General features: G+C 40.4%; 1 long non-coding RNA gene across 1 annotated transcript in view; it reads right to left on the reverse strand.

Moving 5' to 3' along the window:
• The window catches only part of LOC125485172, a 163,800-nt gene extending 143,517 nt beyond the window's left edge, over window positions 1-20,283 (reverse strand). The window contains exon 1 of the long non-coding RNA XR_007263923.1: window positions 20,114-20,283. This is a non-coding gene — a long non-coding RNA (uncharacterized LOC125485172). The remainder of the gene's footprint in view (window positions 1-20,113) is intronic.
• Between the last annotated feature and the right edge of the window lie 2,857 nt (window positions 20,284-23,140).

Genomic DNA, 23,140 nt, shown 5'->3' on the forward strand with positions numbered 1-23,140 from the left:
GTTCTTAAACCGTTCCAACTTAACTGGCCACCTTGAGAGAACTACACACGTGAACCCCTTCAAAGTTGTACCATTGAGACTGTCTTGTTTTTCCATGTTTCTTCTACCAAATTGTACTACCTCACATTTCTCTGCATTGAAATTTATCTGTCAGTTGTCTGCCCATTTGGCCAACTTCTCAATTACCCTCTGATGTGGCGCAGCATCATCCTGACAATTTACTATTCTCCCTAGCTTAGTATTGCCATCACATTTAGAGAGTTTGCCTTCAACACTCATCTCCAAATAATTTTAAACAAATCAGAAAAAGCAAGGTCCTGACACCGATCTCTGGGAACACCACTTTCAAGTTGTCTCTAGTTTGAGAAATGCCAATCTAGACCTACCCTCTGTTTCCTATCTTTAAGCCAACTTCTAATCCATGCTGCTAAGGACACACCAATCCCAAACATTTCTAATTTATTAGCCAACCTGTCACATGGCACCAAATCAAATGAATGTCTACATTTATAACATCAACAGCACTTCCCATATCCACTGCCTGTGTCACTTTGTCAAAAGAACTCAATTAATTTTTTCAGGCATGACCTGCCCTTGACAAAGTCATGTCAACTGTCTAGTATTAACTTATTTTTCTGTAACTGTATATGTTTTCTTATCCCATATTATGGCCTCCATCAGTCTTGATGTCAAGCTGACAGGTCTGTTGTTTCCGGGGTTGTCCTTTGACCCTTTCTTAAACAATGGCATCGCATTTGCAATTGTCCAGTCCCCTGGTACTAATTCTATTCTGAAAGGTCTGGAAATTTTCTGTCAATGACTCTGCAATTTGCTCCCTTACCCTTCTCAGCAATCAGAGTTAATGCATCCTGTCCGGGCCTGGTGACTCATGTATCTGAAGTGCTGCCAGCCATTTTAGCATCTCTTGTTTATCTATCACTAATGCTCAGTTGCTCAACGCCTGCATCTTCAACTGGGTCATTGTCACCATTTTCTATTTGGCAAAGATAGAAGCAAAGTTCTTGTTTAGCTTCCATACCCTTTGCATGCCTGTATCTTACCAATTCTGGTCAGAAGAACATGGGCAGACAATACAAAATAAGAGATACAATTGTAAAGGGGATGCCTGCACAGAGGGACTAGAGTACATATGTGCACAGATCTTTCAATATGGCAGAACAGCTGGAAAGAGATCATTGAGTAAAGCATGGGCTTTATTAAAGGATCATAAAAGCATTTGAGCAAGGAGGTCAAATAAAAACAGAAAATGCTGGAGAAGCTCAGCACCTTTGGAGAGAGAAATGGTAATCGTTTAACTCCTCGAGTTGTGAAGAATTTATTGGACTCAATGCAAACTTTTTCGCTCTCTGCAGATGCTGCCAGATCAGATGAGTTTCTCTGGCATCCACTGAATTTTGCTTCTATTTGAGGGGCTATCCTGACTTGTATAAGACACTTGTTAGACTTCAGCTGGAATATTGTGCAAAGGTTTGGGTGCCACACTACCTGAAGGGTGTGAATGCAGTGGAGAAGGGGAGTGCAGAAACACTTTGCAACAATGGTTGCAGGGATAACAAACTTAAGTTGTGAGGATAAATTGGAGAAGTTTGGTCTGTTTTACTTAGAAAGAAGTTGGCTAAGGGGAGATTTAATAGTAACAATGAAGGAACTGGACAATGTAAATGGGTAGAAATGGATCCCAGTTGGAAAAGGATCAATAACAAGATGGCACAGATTTCAAGTGATTTGAAAAAGGAAGAAATGTGATATGAGGACATGCTTTTTCACACTGAGTGGTTTGGGTCTGGAATGCAGTGCCTCTAAATGGGATGGAGCCAGTTTCAAATGAGGCATTCAACAAGGCAATGGATGATTAGTTAAATAGGAACAATATACAGGGGTATGGGGAAAAGGCAGGAGAATGGCATTAAGTCATGATACCAGCATGGACATAAAATTTCATTAACCAACTACCTGCAGAGATGGCTGATTTTCCTGCCCTCATCTCTCTAAACCCAATCTCTGTTTTTAAAAAGAATATAATTTGAACTCTATGCCTTACCATTCAATCACCATACACATCTTTGAGAGTTAAAATCCCCCATGTCAGTTTAAAAATATTTGATGTTTTTAACTGTCTGCAAGAATGTAACAATAATTTTGTGGCATATTTGCAATTTCCTTAAGTTTTTAGTGTAACTGGCTGGGTGTGGGAACCATATAGGCATCCCTTTCTGTTTCTGAACAGGTACTAAAGATGTCCTCCAGGCATGACAACTGGTATCTGTATCTTCTGATCTACAGGAGCAGATGGGTTACTTCACAAGTGGTTTGTAAGGGTTCTGTCTCCCCACAAAAACCACATTTTCAACTACCAGATGGTTGAAGGCTTACCTCAGAGAAAGAGAGGAGGGAGAGAGAGTCAGACAGACAGAGAGAGAGAGGCAGAGACTGAAAATTGACTAAGATCTAAAGCAACTGCCAAATGAGTGCTGTCATCACAGACCTCTACAGGTAACAGATTCAAGCAGCCAATATTTTCCCACTTTACATTATCCAACACTACCTTTCCCAAGTCATGACGTACATAACTCCATCAGCAATAATTGTGGTTATGCATTCTTAAGCTTTTTGCACCACAATGTCAAAAGAATAAACAAAAGAGGGACCTATGTTTGTTAAGTGTCATTTGCGATCACCAGACATCTCAAAGTGGTACACAGTTAGCGAAACAACTTGAAATCTAGTCACTATTGCAGTGTAGTAAATTCAGGTAATAAAATGTATAGAGAGGAAGATCCTACAAACAATAACGTAATAACAAACAGATGCGATGTTTTTGAGATAAAAATTGAAGGATAAATATTGGCCGGGGCATCAGCAATAATTCTCCTATACTTTTTCAAGATGGATCATGGATCTTTTATTTGCACTTCAGTGGGCAAACAGGACTTCAGTTTAATGTTCTATTTGAAAGATGCACATCCAACAGTGCAGCACTCCCTCAGATCTGCACTGGCTTGTCAGCCTGCATTTTTATGACGTTGTTCCACAACCTTCTGATTCAGAGACACAAATGTGACAGACTGATAGCTCACTGGGAAAAAGTTTAGAGATTGTAATTCTATTTCTTTATGCATGACCTTTAATACAAATAAAATGTGGATTGCTCAAAGTCACTTCATATTGGACCCTGACACTGGCCGGAGAAGACAAGTGTCAGATTGGCTTGCATAGGACTTGGACACAGTCACAGATTGATAGCTCTGAGACTTCCCAGAAACGTTTATCCATGGTTCTGATCTACAGTTAAAACACAGGCTCCAGAGGGGAAAGTGCTCAACTGCACTTTCAACTGCAATATCCAATCTTTTTGGAATGTCGACAGAATTAGAAGTTGGCCAAGTTATTTTTACTGCATTTTGCCAGACAGCATCATGAAGGAGCTGATGTATACTTGATCCCACTGTGCTAAACTCCTGCTTTCACTGAGAAAGTCAGCCCTATAATTCTGTGGGATCCATTTCCACAAAATTGAATGAGTCCAGACCATAATGAGCTGCAATTTATTATGCGGTAATGAAGCTCATCCTTCATCTGCTGCGTGTTGATTAAATTTAACAAATGGAATTTTCAAAAATAAATGTTTGTTTCCACTTATTACTAAGAATAGATTAGTCGTTTCTCTTGTAGACTGATAGAACAAAAATATTCCATGTGGCTTGTTGCTTCTTTTTGCTATCTGGGAAAGTAAAAGGATTGCCACTGATAACTATTCCAGTTCTCTCCATTTCCCATGCTAGCTAACATTGCGAAACATTTCTTCTTTAGTGTCACTGCCTCTTTCACTTTCAAATCTGGTTTTAACCACCCCTCCACCACTTCAAAGCCCACCATGTCTTTGCAAACTACCATCTCATCCCAAACCTTCCCCTTAAAAGAGTTGTCATCTCTTAAATCTGTGCATATCTTTCCCACATATCCACGTTGGAATTTTTCCAACTGCATTTCTACTCCGTTCTTACACAGCACCAAAATAGCTCTCAGCAAATTCACATATGACATCCTTTGTGATTATGCTCCACTATTCTTTCTTAGACCTCTTGACTTATTGACTTTGACAAAAGTCAACCTTCCTTGCATGCTTTTTCTTCATATTTCAACCAAGTTGGACAGTATTCATCTGCTTCTACTCTTAGCTATCTGGTTGTAGTCTTACCCTGCAATCATCTGAATGTCCCACATTGAGCAGTTACCTTTGGAGCTCAAAAGGAAATCACCCTCAACTTCCTCCTGCATCTTATCATTTTATCTCATACGGCGCAGTGGTGATGTCTGAGCCAGAAGGCACTGGTTCAAACCCCATCTGCTCCAGAAGCGTGTAATAATGTCTCTGAAGGGTTGATCGAAAATATTTGTCTGAAAACAATGCCAGATTTCAAATGTACAATGATGACACCAAACTTTACTTCACTACCCCCTCTCTTGGTTGTTCAATTGTCCTTATGTTTTTAAGACTGATTGAATGACATCCAGTCTTGTGTGTGTTGCAAATTTTCCAGTTAACCATTGGGAAGATCACTACCAGTGTCTTTGACCTCCAATCCAATCATCCATCCCTTTCTGTGGTCACTGTTTCCCTTGGACTCAGAGACTTTTCACACTTTTGGTGGTCTATTTGACTCAGATCAGCTTTTGATCCTACATGCTCCCCATCACCAAAGTTTGTTTCCGCCTCCATAAAAGTGTCTGAAGCCACATTAACTTCAGCTATTCTGCAGCTGAAACCCTCATTCATGACTTGCAGACTCAGCTAATCCAATGTTTCTTTGGGGGAATCATTTGGTTTCTTTCCTTTATTCATCTGTGTTCATCCAAAACTGTCACAAAAAACACCAAGCACACAAAGTTTTGTTTGTCAAATTCATGACCTCATTGACCTGCACTGGCACTTGTATCAATGCCTTGAATTTAAAGTTCTATCCCTGCGTGCAAATCCCTCCCTGGCTTGTCCGTTTTCTCAGACCGTCTGTCAACTCTGTTTGTGCAACACACTGGGAACTCTGCATCTCTAAGCTCTCAGTCAACAGGTTGAGTTTAACTTCACTCTAGGACTTCAACATAAATATCCATGTGAACATTCAAATGCAATAGAGAGTGAGAAGGTGAGAGGGAGTTATACTGTCAAAGATGCTATGTTCTAAATGAAACATTAAGCCAAGACCCGATTGACACTCTGAGTGGAATGGATGGTCCTAAGGAACTGCAGCATTTCAAAGTAGTGAAGGGGATTCTGGCCTACATTTATCCTTCAGCCAATATTACCTGGTCACTGTCACATTGCAGTAGCTGGGAAATTGAATGCAAATGGATTGCCATGTTTCCTACATAACAACAGCGAGCATTCTTCAAAAATACGTTAAGGGCTGTAAAGCATTCTGGGACATCCTGCCATCATGGAAAGCATTATATAAGTGCAAGTCTTTCTTTGCTTTTCCATTCTGAAGAAGGGTCACTGGACTCAAAATGTTAACTCTGCTTTCTCTTCACAAATACTGCTGGACCTGCTGAGTTTTCCCAGTACTTTTCTGATTTCCAGCATCTGCAGTGTTTTTCATTTTTTTTTCTCTCTTTGCTTTCTTTCCTTATGAATTCTCCACCTGCTTTGCCAAACTATTGGCAGCTTTCATCTATAATCACTCCATGCACTGCAATTCTCTCCCTTAATCATCAGACCTATCTCTCCTACTAAACAGCCCTTTTAAAACCCACCTCTTCAGTGAAGCTCTTAATCCCATACATTACAACACTAACAACATTTGAAAAGTACATAACTGCCTGTAAACATTGGGACATCTGGAGGTCACAAAGGCACAATATAATTGCAAGTTTTAAAGAAATCTCTTTCTAGTAGCTCTCTTTTTTATATATGTCAATTATTGTCTGTTTATGCTTTTGTGAAGCACCTAAGAATGTTAAAGGAGCTATATAATTGCAAGTTTTGTTGCACAGAAAATTCCTGTGTCTCACCTCAGTCATTGATAGTTCAGTTGGCAACACTTCTCCCATTGTTTTCATATATCAAATCACCATATATAACCAGAAAATTACCATGGTTGAGGAATCAAACAATTACCCAGTTTTGGGCTGCTCTTTCCATAAATAAGAAACAACACAAACAACACAACCATGGGAAGAGCTGAGCATGAAAACAGACAAAATAACAGACTATCAAGTCTAAAAACCTTACTGGTTTTCCAAGCTACAACTTCTGGCTCTAGAGGAAATAATCAGCAGAGGGTACCAGGGTGGAATTTTCAGTTAACGTCTTCTCTTATCTACGCAGCCTTCACAATTACTTTTGCAAACAGTACATTTATAACATGGCCAAACTGGTTGAAGACCAACTTGCAAATCCTGCAATGACGGACTGCAAAAGCAGGAGAAATTCTTGGTTAGCCATGTGATAGGAAGGTATGAGGTTGGAGGGGTTTGAACAGCCAGTGTAAATCAGATTGATGTCAACTCTGATCTAGGCCAGGAGGTGAAATACAACAAAACACAAGATACTTTTTCCTTGTGGATGGTTCAATCAACTACATTCAGTCACCCAATGTCTATTACGTACAGCACCACCTTGTGCCCTTTTGTTAGTTTCCATCAGCTGCCCAGATGTTATAACACATCTCAATGTCAGGTGCGACTTGAACATGGACATTCTGGCCCAGTGGTAGGGACATTGCAACTGTGCCCAGAGTCCCTGATAATCCCTTTAGATATTTTCTAATTAACCTGTTAGGGGATATTATTATACACATCTGGAGCAGGTGGGACTTGAAAACAGACCTTCCAGCTCAGAGGTAAGGACATTATCTGTGTACCGCAAGAGCCCTCTTTATAGCCAAATATAGTCAGTCACTTATTTAATTAACCTCAGTCAGTAGCATTAACTCTTACAACTCTTATTCAACACTTCTCTTTAAGAAAAACATTTAAAAGGCATGCAAACAATCCTTGAACAGAAAATAATGAAGAATAAAAATGGTTTGTTTCACATTGCACATCTTATAAACAACTTTCCATATTATCCCTTCTTTCTTTAAATAATTAAAAAATCTTCATGTTTAATCTTAAATTAACTATAATTAAACATTTTTGTCCTACTTAACTCCTTACGCTACCAGGCATCCCTCTTTGAGGATTTCTTTAAGCAAGCACTTGGACAACAAACTTTATTCCAAAAATCTTTCCTTTTAGCATTTTCTTTATGCTCACAAGGTCAAACATCATCCTTTTCCCAGCAACACCTGTTGTCAAATGTACATTGTCTCAAAGAGAGTGGTTATCCACACAATCCTCAGGTTTCCCTTGTGTACAATTTCCTTTAGAACACTGGATGAATACACCCTTCTGTCTACAGCTTTTCCTGGCACCAATACTACAGCAGATAAAGGTGCTTTTTAATTACTTAGCTTTCCAGGACAATGAACAATATCTATTCTTTCCCACTAAGAATTGGATAAATCCTGCCATTTTCAAATAGTAAATTAGAACACTGGTGTGCATAGCATCACTTAAAAAAATGGCAAGCTTCTGTTTTCTGGATTGCACCCTCAAGCTTTTAGCCTTGGCTATGTTTTTGAACTTTATTTATTTACTGCTTAATTTGCATAAGACTTCCTCAACAATAGTATGTTTCATCATTGTATTCAGCTCCATAACTAACATCAGTACTAGTCTAAGGGCATGACCAGTTTAATTGCCCAACTAACTGCTTAATATGTGTTATTTCCCTGGATGTAAATTCATCTTTGAGAGACCTCATCCAATTGTTGGGATGCAGTTAACACTTTCCAAGCAACACTGTCAATCCAGAGTCACTGTTAATTTATTCTGCTCAATATCAAAGCTTCTATATTTAAAAGGCCACCCTTTCCTCCCAAATCTGACTTTCAATCTTAAATTCCCTTATATGTCACATGCATCTCTATATGTCCTTTGACAATCTTCAACCGGTAAAAAATACAGCCTTTATAATAATTGACCTACATTACCAACAGCAAGTTGCTAAAAGAATGAATAAGTTCCTGCATTGTCTCCAATTTTGGCCTCCCTCCAATCACTTGCCACTTCTGACATGTACGTAACTCATGTTAACTTTTGGTGAGTGATTCTGAAGAACAGGATAAGGCCATGTACATCTTCAGTCAGCCCTTCATCTGGCCCTTATAATTATCCATCATAGGGCTATGTGAAATGTGTCATGCTTCATCACTTTCTATGACTTGTTCAGATTCTGCAAGTGTGTAACCCAGGCCAATTAAACTTGCAAAATGCATCCTAACAGTTTGATTCCCATGCATTTGCTAATTAAAATCTAACCCCATTGTAAACTCCACCCTCTACACACACAGACTGACAACAAAATCAAGTATTCTGTGATCCCTTACTACGTGTTTACTGAGATGATCCATTTGCTGATAGAATTGCCAAATGTATCTCTGTCCTCACCAATATACTTTTCATTTGGAGTGTAGACTTACAAGGTCCATGCAACAGCAAGTTCAGAATGCTGTTTCTTGATGTTCGTTCTCCAAATACTTTCACTTGTTTGCAGGAGGCACAGGGTGACTGGCTCCGACTTGTCTTTGATCAGTTAAAAGACATTGCTTACAGCAACTAGAAAAAGGGGAAATAAATTGTTTTCTTCAGGCTTAGGGTGGCCTTAAGAAAAGTAAACAGCTTCTGCTCTTGGAAATTTGATGGCCCCTCCCAAATATTCAAGCCCCAAACTGTTCAGCGAACAGGGAACTGATTACAGTTGTTTGCAGGTGGCAGGCTTTTGTCATTGAAACCTCTTCACTGGTCACTCATCCACAGACCAATCAGTTATTGGTTGCCAGTCAAAGCTCCATTTGTAGAGCTCCAATTCATCTGCAAAACGGCAGGCATTATTGGAATTCATTCTTTTGTTATAGTTCCCAGTACCTGTCATTGATTGTAATTGCTAAATTTACCTCTGTCTTCACTAATGCACCCTACTTTTTGTTGGTGTGCAGACTTCCAAGGTCCATGCAAATAGTGACCTCTGAAACTGGAAGTCAATGCATTCACATGCCAAATGGTGCATACAGAACTTTGGAGTGGCTGCTCGGCCACTGGTCTGCACTCCTTTGGGTTACAAATTCTCCTTTCTGACAAATTATTCTATAGTGGTACCATCACTGGATTAGTAATCCAGAGTCCAAAAGCAGAAATTTCTGGCCAAATTTAGCAGATCTGGCAGCATCTGTGGGAGAAAGCAGAGTTAACGTTTCCAGTCCAGTGATTCCTCACCAGGAGTTCTGCTTTCTCCCCACTGATGCTGCCAGGCCTGCTGAGTTCTGTCAACCATTTCTGCTTTTGTTTCAGATTTCCAGCATTTGCAGATTTTTGTTTTATTTTAGCAATCTAGAGGGCCAGGCTAATGGTCTGGGATGACATGTTCAAACCCTATCACAGCAATATTGGAATTTAAATTTAATAAATCTGGAACTGAAAGCAAGTTTCATAGTCTCAGTAATGGTGACTATCAGGAAATCCTGTAAAAATATTTGACTCTCTGATTCCCTTTAGAGAAGCAAATTTGTTGTCCTTACCCGGTCTGGCCTACATGTGACTCCAGACCCACAGCAATGTGATTCACTCTTAACTACCCTCTGAAATGGCCTGGCAAGTCATTTGGTTCAAAGGCAATTAACAATGGGCAAAAAAGTCACCACTTGAGGTCTACAACTTCCTTGATGACAGATTTAACCATTTACCCTGCTACATAAATAAATTAAATAGATGGATAGGGGTTTTTTGTAAGGCTTCTGACATTCATTCCAAAAGCTTCTTTCTGAAAATTTAGTTCTAGCTCACATTTGGAGTTTATCAATCTAACAAAGTCCAAAAATTTAAAAGCAAGCTCCGAGTTTGAGATTTCCCAACAGAATTTGTGTCAATCTTGGTTACAGTTTATTACATTCCAATGCATATTCTTCTCTGCAAAAACTATTAGGCTTTCTTTAAACTTATCAAAATTTTTAATAGTTCACTTCTTGTAAGGTTTGTCCATAAATGTTAAATTATCCAAACCTTCCTCAGTGCCAAATACTTGAGCCTCCACCTCTGAAAATGCCTTTTGCCTGATGGGACAGTTACAATGCCATACCTAGTTTTTACTGCAGTAACACTGCAACCCCTGTTCATCTATTTACTTTATTTATGCAGCAGGGAAAATGCTTAAATCTATCATCAAGAAAGAAATAGCAAGACATCTGGATAGAAATTGTCCCATTGGGCGGACACAGAATGGGTTCATGAAAGGCAGGTCATGCTTGACCAATTTGCTGGAATTCTGTGAAGGCATTACGAGCACTGTGGACAACGGGGACCCACTAGATGTGGTGTATCTGGATTTCCAAAAGGCATTTGACAAAGTGCTGCACAAAAAGCTGCTGCATAAGATAAAGTTGGACGGCGTTACAGGCAATGTATTAGCATGGATTGAGGATTGGTTAACTAATAGTAAGCAAAGAGTGGGGATAAATGAGTGCTTTTCTGGTTGGCGATCAGTGACAAGTCATGTGCCTCAGAGATCAGTGCGGGGGACTGCAATTGTTTACAATTTACATAGATGATTTAGAGTTGGGGACCATGTGTAGTGTGCCAGTGTTTGTGGATGACACTAAGATGAGTGGTAGAGCAAAGTGCCTAGAGGACTCTGAAAATTTCCAGAGAGATATAGACAGTTTAAGTGAATGCGCAAAGGTCTGGTAGATGGAATTCAATGTTGATAAAAGTGAAGTCATCCATTTTGGTAGGAATAACAGTAAAAAATGACTACTACTTGAATGGTAAAAAATTGCAGCATGCTGCTGTGCAGAGGGACCTGAGTGTCCTTATGCATGAATCGCAGAAGGTTGGTTTGCAGATACAACAGGTAAGAAGGCAAATGGAATTCTGTCCTTCATTGCTAGAGGGAATGAGTTTAAAAGCAGGGAGGTTATGTTGCAGCCGTACAGGGTGCTGGTGAGGCCACACCTGGAGTACTGTGTGCAGTTTTGGTCTCCTTACTTGAGAAAGGATGTACTGGCATTAGAGGGGGTGCGGAGGAGATTCACTTGGTTGATTCCAGAGTTGAGAGGGTTAGCTCATGAGGAGAGGCTGAGTAGACTGGGGATTATATTCATTGGAATTTACAAGAATGAGGCGGATCTTATAGATACATATAAAATGATGAAGGGAATAGATAAGATAGAAGCAGGGAGGATGTTTCCACTGGCAGGTGAAACTAGAAAAAAGAGGGCATAGCCTCAAAATTAAGGGGACCAGATTTAGTACTGAATTGAGGAGGAACACAAGGGTAGTGAATCTGTGGAATTCCCTGCCCAGTGAAGTAGTAGAGGCTTCCTCATAGAATGTTTTTAAAGCTAAGACAGATAACTTTTTGAATAGTAAAGGATTAAGGGTTATAGTGAGAGGGTGAGTAAGTGGAGCTGAGGCCACAAAAAGATCAGCCAACATCTTATTGACTGGCGGAACAGGCTCGAAGGGCCAGATGGCCTACTCCTACTCCTGATTCTTATGTTCTTATTTTCGTTCCATTGATCATAGGGTCAATTTCAGAGAACACTCCCACAAAATCATATACTGACATTTTACACTTGGTTTCAGCCTCTCAGAATCACAGAATCCCTACAATGCAGAAAGAGGCCATTCAGCCAACTGACTCTCTGAAGAGCATCCCACCCAGACCCATTCGCCCCCCCCCCCCCCCCCCCCCCATCCACGTAACCCCCCATTTCCTATGACTAATCCACCTAACCTGCACATCTTTGGATTGTGGGACTAAACTGGAGCACCCAGAGGAAACCCAAGCAGACACGGGAGAATTTGCAAACTCCACACAGTCATCTAAGAGTGGAATTGAACCCGGGTCCCTGGCACTGTGAAGCAGCAGTGCTGACCACCATCACCTCTTCTTATACTTAACTTGCATTGCAACCTTCTGTTTGAAAAAAAAATCCATTTCCGATGTTTGTTTTCAAGCAACCATTCTGTACTTCAGCTACACAGACAGGTAAGTCTGTTGGTGAAACAGAACTAAAGACACCCTTCACTTGTGGATAGAGTTTATGGATCCTTCAGACACCCAGCTCCTGCCACACCCCAAAGAAAAAGCTGTTCCCTTCATATGTACCTTGTCACTTAATGAATTAATCTCAGTCAATAGCACTGCCTCTTTCACTGCCTCTTGCTATATTGACATCAACATGGGGTTTGATCCACATTTCTAACACATGGAGGAAGGACCTGCTTTTTGCCCTACCCATTGTCTGAAGATAACAGCATTGGGTTGAATTTGCTTTTGGATAGGGAACTCAAAGAAAAATAACCTATCAGAATTGGCTATGCATCACTTTCAGGCGTTTGATTTTACCTATTCCAGATTGTGTTTTTCCTTTTGGCCTTAGAACTCCACTTTTAATTCCTGTTTCTGGAAGTAGGGTAGGCACAGTTACAGTCCACTGACTTCTGCATGTGGAACACTTTATCCCCATACCCAAATAAGAGTTTGGACCTTGTTCAATTCTTACCACATGATGAGACTCCCTTTATTGTTTTCACCATTTTCTTTTGAGGAGATTTATGGCTCCTTGATATGTGAAACACAACTGTGGTGCAAAGATTACAACAATTGTTTGCAGCTGCTGGCAACATACAAGTAGTTTTACCTTTCAAGGATCTAGCACTAATGTATATCCAGGCTTCACTTTTTGTCTCTATGCTGCACAGATTGATTTTGGTGAACATAAGCCAGAACTCAGCACAACAGCAATAATACGATCAGTAATCAATGAGTCTAGCCTGGCAGCATATTCACTGACTCAAAACTAAACTGTGTCCTAGTAACTTCAGTCAATGTTGGCCTTGCAGTATTTTGGTACATGTTTTGTTAAAGAACTCTGTTTTTGGACATATTCAAAAAACAGGTTTTACCACATTCTTGGTATTAGATGCCAGTTTCATTAATAACATTCAAAACAAATGTAAACCTTGGCACCCAAAAACCATGTGGAAGATAGAACCGCCACTTTATGACAATAAAGTCAACAAGACCTAGTTAAAACTAGGTCTTCATTTTTAAAAACTAGGTCTTCCTTGTCACCAGTCAGATTGGATCACATGTCCTTCACAAAGAGCAGCGGCAGTGAAAGCACAATATAAAAAGCAGCTTAAACCAAAAAACAGGGCTCCAATCATCCAACTTTGCTCATTTATCCAAATAACTAGCAGAGAGATGCATCCATCCTTCTATCAATCTATATTAGCTGATAGGAATCCTATGTGATATAGATATTTTCTAACAAAACTGTTGGGAGATGTTGGTAAACAACTCTGGGACTTGAACTCAGGCCTCCTGGCTCAGAGTACACTACCACTGTACCTCAATACCCCGAGTAAATTGGTCGTAACTAAGCCAGTTAACTGAGCACCTGTGAAGTTCAATTGGCAACAGAATAAAAGTTATGCATTAAATGTGAAACATTTTGTTGGAAGTGCAAGAACAATGAGCTGGGTTTTCAATTTCTGGTGGGGTTGGGAATGACGATGTGATTTGAAACTTCCAACTGCATTTCTAGGTCCTAACTTCTCTGGGTTATATTGCAATTTTCAAAAGTTAAAATGGGGTAAAGGAGTCAACAACAACTCCAATTAAAAGCCTGCTAAACTCCTCGAAGAGCTTGCTAACAAGTTGGAGGGTGAGATAACAGTTTTCAATTTGGAAATCAGTAAGTCCAAAGAGTTTGAAGCATTTTGTTGCATGGCAGTTGGTTAAACATGGGCAGAAGTTAAAGGCTTTTCAGGTGAAAAGTCTTTTATCAAATTGTATATTTTACGTCATTTGATTGGATTTTATTTATTATTGTCATGTGTACCCAAGTATAGTGAAAAGTTTTGTTTTGCATGCAGTACAGGCAGATCATAACATACAAAGATCATAGGGTGATTAAACAGAATGAGGAATCAAAGTTACAGCTGCAAAGAAGATGAACAGACTTAGAATTGAAATCTAAAAGTGCAGGATAATTGTAAGAAATGGGCGAATAAGATCTGCTGTAGAGAGCTTGTAAAAGGTCGCCCTGCATCAACTCCATCATTGCTATTTTTTTGCATTGCAAGCCTGTTGCCACCTGTCTTTTGCAAGGCTGAGGTAGGCCCAATTACAATAGCAAAGCCAGATCACCTCCTGGTTATTCTCATTGCCTTTAATTAGGTATCAAGACCATCTCCAGCTCAATTAGGGCATGTTAAAAAAAATTTCCAGATCACATCATCTGAGTGATGGATACAGCATGGGATCAGGACCTGATCCCGATTTGAAAATCTGGCCCATGGTATCATGCTTCTTCCAGCCACTGGCAAAGTATTGTGACCAAAATTTTTTTAATGACAAATTCAGAACAATTGAAGATGCACTGTTGCCCCAGCTTTGTTACAAGTTTCCATTATACTGCAGACTACTTCTTATAGCAGAGCTGCAATGCAAAAATGTATGCTTCAATTGTGTGTGCATACAGATTCAGGTTATTCGCTACATGTCACTTTGAGCTGACAGTTTGAACTGATGGTTTGCCAGCCATGGAATGTTCTGAACCAGTATGCGTTTTCCTGAATACTGATTCATTGATTGCAGATGTGCATGTATCAGCACAAGTGCAAAATGTCATGATGTACAAAAATACACATAACATGGACTTCTTCAATTGCCTCTCAGCCAGCTTCTACCTTGCACCACAACAGTCTTCACCTCATTCAAATCTAAGCTGTTTAACTTTGAAACTATCATGATTGACCAAGTTGGCTCTCAGTCCTCATTGTTTAAAATTCACATCCTGTGTTTAAATGGCCTCTCAGCTTCACTGCTCCCTGTTCTGTAACTTTCTCCGGCCCTACAAACCTTAAAGTGCTCTGTTTCTCTAACGCTGGAGCCTTGTGCACCCAATCTTTTCTTGTCCCACCATTAGCAATTCTGATGGTAGACATCAAATCCCCACACTCAGGAATTCCCTCTCTAAAGCTCCTCTGCATCTGAACCTACCTTTCCTCCTACAAAACTCTGAAACGATTTAGCTTTGGCTCAACAATCAATTTTGCCTTATTTCTCAGTAAAGCAGCTATATTAGTTGTAAAGCATTTGATTCCACCTTGAATCTGTCTAAAAGTTTGTGCAGGTACAATCTTTTTACCTGTTTTCTACATGAATAACACTATGTACATACACATTCTTCAGAGATATGTTCGAAGAAACAATGCCATAATTAAAACAGTTTCTCTCGAGTTCACCCGGATTAGCAGAAAACTATAGGAAACAGCTAATATTTCAAAGTTGGAACATTTAAGGATGCCTGTGGAAATGTATGCAGAAAAATGATTCTTAGGAGGCAGCAAATTACCTCAAGGGCAGCACAGCGGCTCAGTGGTTAGCACTGCTGCCTCACAACACCAGGGACCCGGGTTCGATTCCACCCTCAGGCGACTGTCTGTGTGGCGTTTGCATATTCTCCCCGTGTCTGTGTGGGTTTCCTCCCACAGTCCAAAGATGTGCAGGCTCAGTGGATTGGCCGTGCTAAAATTGCCTGTAGTGTTCAGGGATGTGTAGATTAGGGGGTGGGTCTGGGTGGGATGCTCTGAGGGTCAGTGTGGACTTGTTTGGCCAAAGGGCCTGTTTCCACACTGTAGGGATTCTATGATCTATGAACCAGGGTGGGTGGAGTCTTTGATTATGTTGGACTTTCCAAGGCAGTTTGAAGTATTGATGGAGTCAATGGATAGAAGGTTGGCTTGCGTGATGATTTGGGCTGTGTTCACAACTGTCTTTAGTTTCTTACTGTCCTGGGCAGAACAGTTGCCATACTGAGCCATGATACAGCCAGATAGAATGCTTTCTATGGTGCATCCATAAAAATTGGCGAGAGGCTTTATGGACATGCTGAAGTTCCTTAGTGTCCTGAGGAAATAGAGGCGTTGTTGTGCTTTCTTGACCACAACCATGGGTATCTTTGTTGTGCAGGCAGCTGAAACATCAACATAAGGTACTGCAATGCTAGGGTGTAGGTTTACATATCTCATCCTCCTTATTGCTGAGTTCCTGACCTCAGCTCAGCTGAGACTCCAGCAAAAAACCATTGTGGATCCCCTTTGAAAATGTCATAAACAGTAAGATGCAACTTCATCCCCCGGGCTGCACAGCTATTATATCCCATTACTTCAGAAATCCTTTGCCTGTGAATATGGAATACTTTACAGAAACAATAAATGTTCGGACCAAAAAGAAAGCTGTGTGAATTCTAAAAGAAGATCTCACTTAGACAATTCCCAGAAGACACAAAAGCTTAAACACACAGACCAACAGATTAAGGAACAACTTCTCCTTGCTGTTATTAGATCCATTTCTGAATGGATCTTTCAAATTTAATGTTGACCTTGCCCCTTGTGCATCTTCTCTGCAGCCGTAGCATTGTATTCCTCACTCTATTCTATTACCCTTATGCATTTTGTATGGTACGATCTGCCTGTACTGCACGCAAAACGGTACTTTTCACTCTACTAGATACATGTGACAATAATAACTCAAATCAAAAAAAAGTAAACATGATTTCAATGCACCTTCATATTGGTGCATACACTGCTAAAGAATTTATGCAAATTGTTTTATTCATTCCCTCACCAACTAGCCTTTATTTAAATTCTAGAGACAACATTGAGCAATGTAAAGGATAGATTCAACAGTGTTAACACGTTAAACTAGAAATTACTGTTCTTTATGTAATTAGGCAAATCCTTACAGGTAATTTGTTTGAATGCCAAAAATAGGGTATCATCCACTTCACCAACACCTTCCACCCCAACCTTAAGTTCACGTGGACCATCTCTAACACCTCTCTCACCTTCCTGGACCTCTCTGTCTCCATCTCGGGCAACCACCTAGAAACCGATATCCATTTCAAGCCCACCGACTCCCACAGCTACCTAGAATACACCTCCTCCCACCCACCTTCCTGCAAAAATGCCATCCCCTATTCCCAATTCCTTTGCCTCCGCCTCATCTGCTCCCAGGATGAGGCATTCCACTCCCGTACATCTCAGATGTCCTCGTTTTTCAAGGACCGCAACTTCTCCCCCTCAGTGGTCGAGAACGTCCTCCACCGTGTCTCCTGCATTTCCCACAACTCATCCCTCACACCCCGTCCTTGCAATAACAACCAAAAAAGAATCCCCCTCGTCCTCACGTACCACCCCACCAACCTCCGGATCCAACGCATCATCCTCCGACACTTCCGTCATCTGCAATCCGACCCCACCACCAAAGACATTTTTCCCTCCCCACCCTTATCTGCTTTCCGGAGGGACCACTCTCTCCGTGACTCCCTTGTCCGCTCCACACTCCCCTCCAGCCCCACCACACCCGGCACTTTTCCCTGCAACCGCAGGAAGTGCTACACCTGCCCCCACACCTACCCCCTCACCCCCATCCCAGGCCCCAAGAAGACTTTCCACATCAAGCAGATGTTCACCTGCACATCTGCTAATGTGGTATACTGCAAGTGCTGTACCCGTTGTGGCCTCCTCTACATCGGGGAAACCAAGCGGAGGCTCGGGGACCGCTTTGCAGAACACCTACGCTCGGTTCACAATAAACAACTGCACCTCCCAGTCGCGAACCATTTCAACTCCCCCTCCCATTCCTCAGACGACATGTCCATCCTGGGCCTCCTGCAGTGCCACAACGATGCCACCCGAAGGTTGCAGGAACAGCAACTCATATTCCGCTTGGGAACCCTGCAGCCCAATGGTATCAATGTGGATTTCACAAGCTTCAAAATCTCCCCTCCCCCTACCGCATCCCAAAACCAGCCCAGCTCGTCCCCACCTCCCTAACCTGTTCTTCCTCCCACCTATCCACTCCTCCCACCTCAAGCCGCACCCCCATTTCCTACCTACTAACCTCATCCCGCCCCCTTGACCTGTCCGTCCTCCCTGGACTGACCTATCTCCTCCCTACCTCCCCACCTACACTCACCTTTACTGGCTCCATCCCCGCCTCTTTGAATTGTCCGTTTCCTCTCCACCTGTCTTCTCCTCTATCCATCTTCTATCCGCCTCCCCCTCTCTCCCTATTTATTTCAGAACCCCCTTCCCCTCCCCCATTTCTGATGAATGGTCTAGGCCCGAAACGTCAGCCTTCCTGCTCCTATGATGCTGCTTGGCCTGCTGTGTTCATCCAGCTCTACACCTTGTTATCTCTTATGCATTTTGTTACCTGTTCTCAGCTCCTCTGTCTGATGGTAGTCACTGATAAAACTGTCCTGATCACTCCATTGCAGAATGATGTTTGACTACGGCCCATGTCATGGTAGGATTTAAAATGAAAACTCATACAAATAAACAAACCACCAGATTTGTGCGATACTGTGAGAGTTTTTAAGGCAGCTTTTCATTGAAATTAATAGGAAAGCAGACACACAAGACCAGCTTCAGATTACATTTTATTCTTGTTGATTGCATTTATTTCAAGTTAACATGGTATATTGGTTGCTTCAGCTAATTTTTCTAAACTAGGGAGGAAAATATAAAGAAAATTAGTATATTAGAACTTGGCAGGATGATTAAAATAGTGGGATTTATCTACATCTTATTAACATTAGTCTAATTAGAGTTATACATCTGAACGGAAAGACTAATTTATGTGGAGGATCATTGATATTCTGTACATAGTTTGAATTGAAGGATAGAAAAGGTAGTTCTTTTGAGTCATATGAAAATCAAATACTGGAAAATCATCCAAAATCCTGTACCATTTCAGGAATATATTGTCTTTTATTAAATCCTGTCTGCTTTAGAAGGATTCTGGGTTAAAAGTACAAATATTGAGCAATAATTAATCTTCAATATAATACAAATAGCATGCCCAATGCTTACAACAATAGAAAAATATTGTAAATCCTGTCTGCCACAAAAATGACTTTTCTTGCTGCTTAGCCACTGCTTTGTTCTCTGCTAGTTAAGATCCAACACGCTGTGTTCTGGATGTGGACTGCATTTGTAGCCTCAGGTAAACGGGATTAAAACTCCACTAAGGTTAACCTTGAATGCAGCGATGCAATTAATCTCACAGGTGCTTACAAGAAAATGAAATAGCAGGAGAGCCTTATTGAGATTGGCAATTAAAACAAAGAACTCGGTTAACTATCCCTGGAGAATTAGCATAATAATCAGACAGACAAGGAACCGAATTTTCATATTTTTTAAAGAAAAGACAAGAGATTCCCACTCATTTTCTGCACACCAGCAAGCATGTAAATAAATAATGGCTTCAAATTAGAAAAGGAATTCAAATATTTATTTCAATTATTAATAGGCTTCTTCGAAATAAATAAAACACAAAATTAAGGTTTTAATATTACAGCTGGCCCTGTTTAAGAACAGATATTAAAACATGTCCATCCCCAGTTCAGTGCAATTGGTTTAAAACCACGGTATTCCCACCGAGGCTGCGTAGGTTTCTCTTCAGAGAACCACTCAAAATCTTCACTCATTCTCGAATCCTAAACAACACCTCTCAGCTACAATGCGGCCAGTAAGCTTATCGTTGATGCCTTAAGTAAAATTACGACGGATGTTTTCCAGCACAAAAGTATGGTCTGATTTACTTGTGCTGGATTAGCACCAATAATACCCAAACACAAAGGAAAACAAGCTAGCTGCAGAATATACCAGGTTTTATTATGTATGGTTCAAAAGATTAGCCTGGTGTAGAGAACCCCATTGTTTTCCAGACACAGACCCAATAATCAAACAGAAGTTTAAACCAGAAGTGTTTGCCATTGTTTCAGTTCTAAGGTTACTGCTGACTAGACAGTTTAGTATCTCGGTCGGCTTTGACTGCAGAACTGGGTGGCTGATTGTTGGCAGAGCATTGACTGTGGCTCTAATTCACGCTGCAAACTGTATGTCTATATTGTGCATACCAAATTTTAATAGAGAAACAGCCATTGTAAATATAGTTGGAGACATGGCTCACCTTTTCCTGGGCTGTCTTGTTTACAGTACGTTCCGTCTTTTGTTTTGAATCTTTTCTCCAGATAGAACACTGGCCACTGGTTTCCCATATACAACAAAATCTGATGCTATTTTTTCCCCTTTTCTCGATCTCTCGTCAGTCTTTCCCAACATGTGAGACTCCAGCTTGCTTCTCGGCTATGATTTTCAGCCAGGAAGCTGTATCTGCATATCCAGGCTGTTTACACTCACACCGCCCCACCACGCCTCACAGCCTCTGCTTTCCCCTTAAAACCACACACCCCCTGCAGCTGTTACTGCGAGTGTGACATTACTGCCTTCTCGCAAGCTGATGTACGGCTCTCATACAATACAATGAGGCAAGAGAGGTCCCTGGTGGTAGTAAGGGCTCCCTCAGAACTCCTGCCATATCAGGCAAACCTTTCACCAGCTAGGGAGCTTGAAATGCATCAGAGCCACACACACGTAAGACACGTCGAATTATTCATTGATCAAGACCACCTTCCCTTACATTACTTTTTTGCCTTAACTGAATGTACATAACTAAAATATTAACGCACGTTGGAGCTGGTTGTGGCTGCAAATTTTAATAACAAAATTCAGCGTTAGTTTGCTCGTGACAACGTCCATAATTATGAAAGATTGAGTCTTGAATAGTATTTATAGAAGGGAAAGTTTCGAATCAGCTACATGCTTCAAGACTTCAGATGTAGGTGATAGAGAAATCTGATCCACACAATTCAATTAATGTCTCTCTCGTGAACTGAGACATATACCGTATCCAACAACATGAATTTTCTATTGTTGAGAAAATGAAATTTCACTAATTTTGAAAATGTATGGATGGTGGAACAGTTCCTTTCACATCACTTTTGCCCCAGAGCTGTCAATTCTCGCATTGGCATCACTGTTAATGCGAAAAAGAATGGGAGTTAACAAATTCCACATGGTCCAAGTTGTCTGAAAACTATCAGAATAAAGTGATTTACATATTTTAGTTGAACTCAAAAATGATGTAAGTGTTTAAGTTTCACTTGTCTAACTAACTGTCATGACCATGGGTCAGAACCCTGAAGTACCAGGAATATTTTAACTTGTAATTCTAAAACAAGCTTTTTTTTTCAAATACATGATTTACATGAGCAGGTTCAAAAGTTCTTACATGTTAAATATGTAACAAAATCTCAGCAAAAATACTACACGTAAAGATGTATGTTTTAATAGTACTCACATTATTTTAAACAATACTTCATTTTTTGCTTTTAATGTGTTCAGCATAAACTCTTCAAATTACGACTTCATATATTTTCCTAATAAGACAGCTGTCCTCTGTGTTGTATTATATTAGAGGTTTATGACATTCAATCCAATTACCTTTTTCAAATGAACTGATTGTGACTTACTCTGAATATTTACACTATCTGTAAGGATTGAAAAAAGAAATTTTCCTTTGACAAAGCCTGCGATGTCGATGTGTACTCGATGAAATCATGTTATAGCCAACACAAGTTCGCATTTTAGAAATAGTGTTCCCCTACACATCAGTTGCTTTATGGCCAATTTGCATTACTGGAATAACAAGGTGTAGAGCTGGATGAACACAGCAGGCCAAGCAGCATCAGAGGAGCAGGAAGGCTGACGTTTCGGCCAACCCCTATATAGCCAAAGCTGGCTGTGGACACAAATGAATTGGCTGCCCAGAGAGAGAGAGAACTATGGAATGTCACAACTAAGGACACAAAGAGAACTTCAAACAACAACCTTGAATGGGTGAAGTGGTAAGTCCAAACTGACTGAATTGTGATGTTTTGAGTACAGGGAAAGTGAATGTCTCACAACCGCTGCTCACCCTCTGTGGATTATATCCCAAACTGCAGATATAATGTATGGTTTGATTGAAAATATGCAAGGACAGGGGCTAAAAAGCTAGGTTTAATTTTTTTTCTGTGTCCAAGTTGGAATGAGGGGGCTAAGGTGTACCAGCGTGGGTTTGAGCATTAGCATGCTATGAAAGTCATAGGCAAAGAATTATCACCTAGTCATTCTGGCATTGTAGGTAAAAGGATTCATTCACTCTGAGTGCTAGAAGTCAGTCAGCTATCAAGCTAGAGAAAAAAAATCAGGACAACAAAATTACTGTTTCACAACTTGAATGCCGGAACTGTGATGTTCAGAAAAAAATCACCAACAGAATCTCAACCAATCTGCAACACTAAGAATCTTGAAACCAACAGTTGAACTATCAATGCCAACTTTACTGGTTACCTTCAGTGCAATGACCACAATGTTCAATTGCACATTCTTCATGAACAATTCAGAGAACAGCCATATTTAGTATTTAGTGATAAATAAATTCATTACTTGTTAATTTGCGAAAACCTAGTTCAATCAGATATGTTTTTAAATGTAAGTTCATATTGATTTAGGAGAAATGAATCCACAAAGGAAGGGATCCATTTTTAGGTTAATCTTGTTGTGACCAGCAGAGGGGACAGGTGAATAAAGAAGTGGAGCCAGTTTATCCCTCCTCACCCCAGAGTGTAACAATTTGAGATATCCCATCTGGAACCCCCAAACTGTTTGCAGAACCTTGCCTGGATCCTGGGCTTAACATAGTTGACTTTAAATTTGTATTCATACAGTAATGTTATACATCTAAGAAAGATTGCATTTTACAATACTTAAAAAGCTGCACTGGGAAATTCTTTAGACATTCTTGGAGGTCTTATGAATGGCTTGAGCTTCAATGTAATTACTTTGATGATAAAACCTAATTGCTCGAATGTGTTGTCCTGAAGACATGCTGCACAGTCAGAGATCCTATCTTTCAGATGAGGTGTTAAACCGACGCCCCTTTTATTTAACTAGGTGGATGTAAAAGATTCCATGTCGCTATTTTGAAGTAGAACAGGACAATTCTATACAAAGTCCTAGCTAATATTTACTCTTGAACAAACATCATTTTGTAAAATGTGGTCTTTATCACATTGCTGTTTGTAGAAATTTGCCGTGCACAAATTGCTGTGTT

This window comes from Rhincodon typus, chromosome 16 (genome assembly GCF_021869965.1).
Source record: "Rhincodon typus isolate 14 chromosome 16, sRhiTyp1.1, whole genome shotgun sequence".
Taxonomy (NCBI): domain Eukaryota; kingdom Metazoa; phylum Chordata; class Chondrichthyes; order Orectolobiformes; family Rhincodontidae; genus Rhincodon; species Rhincodon typus.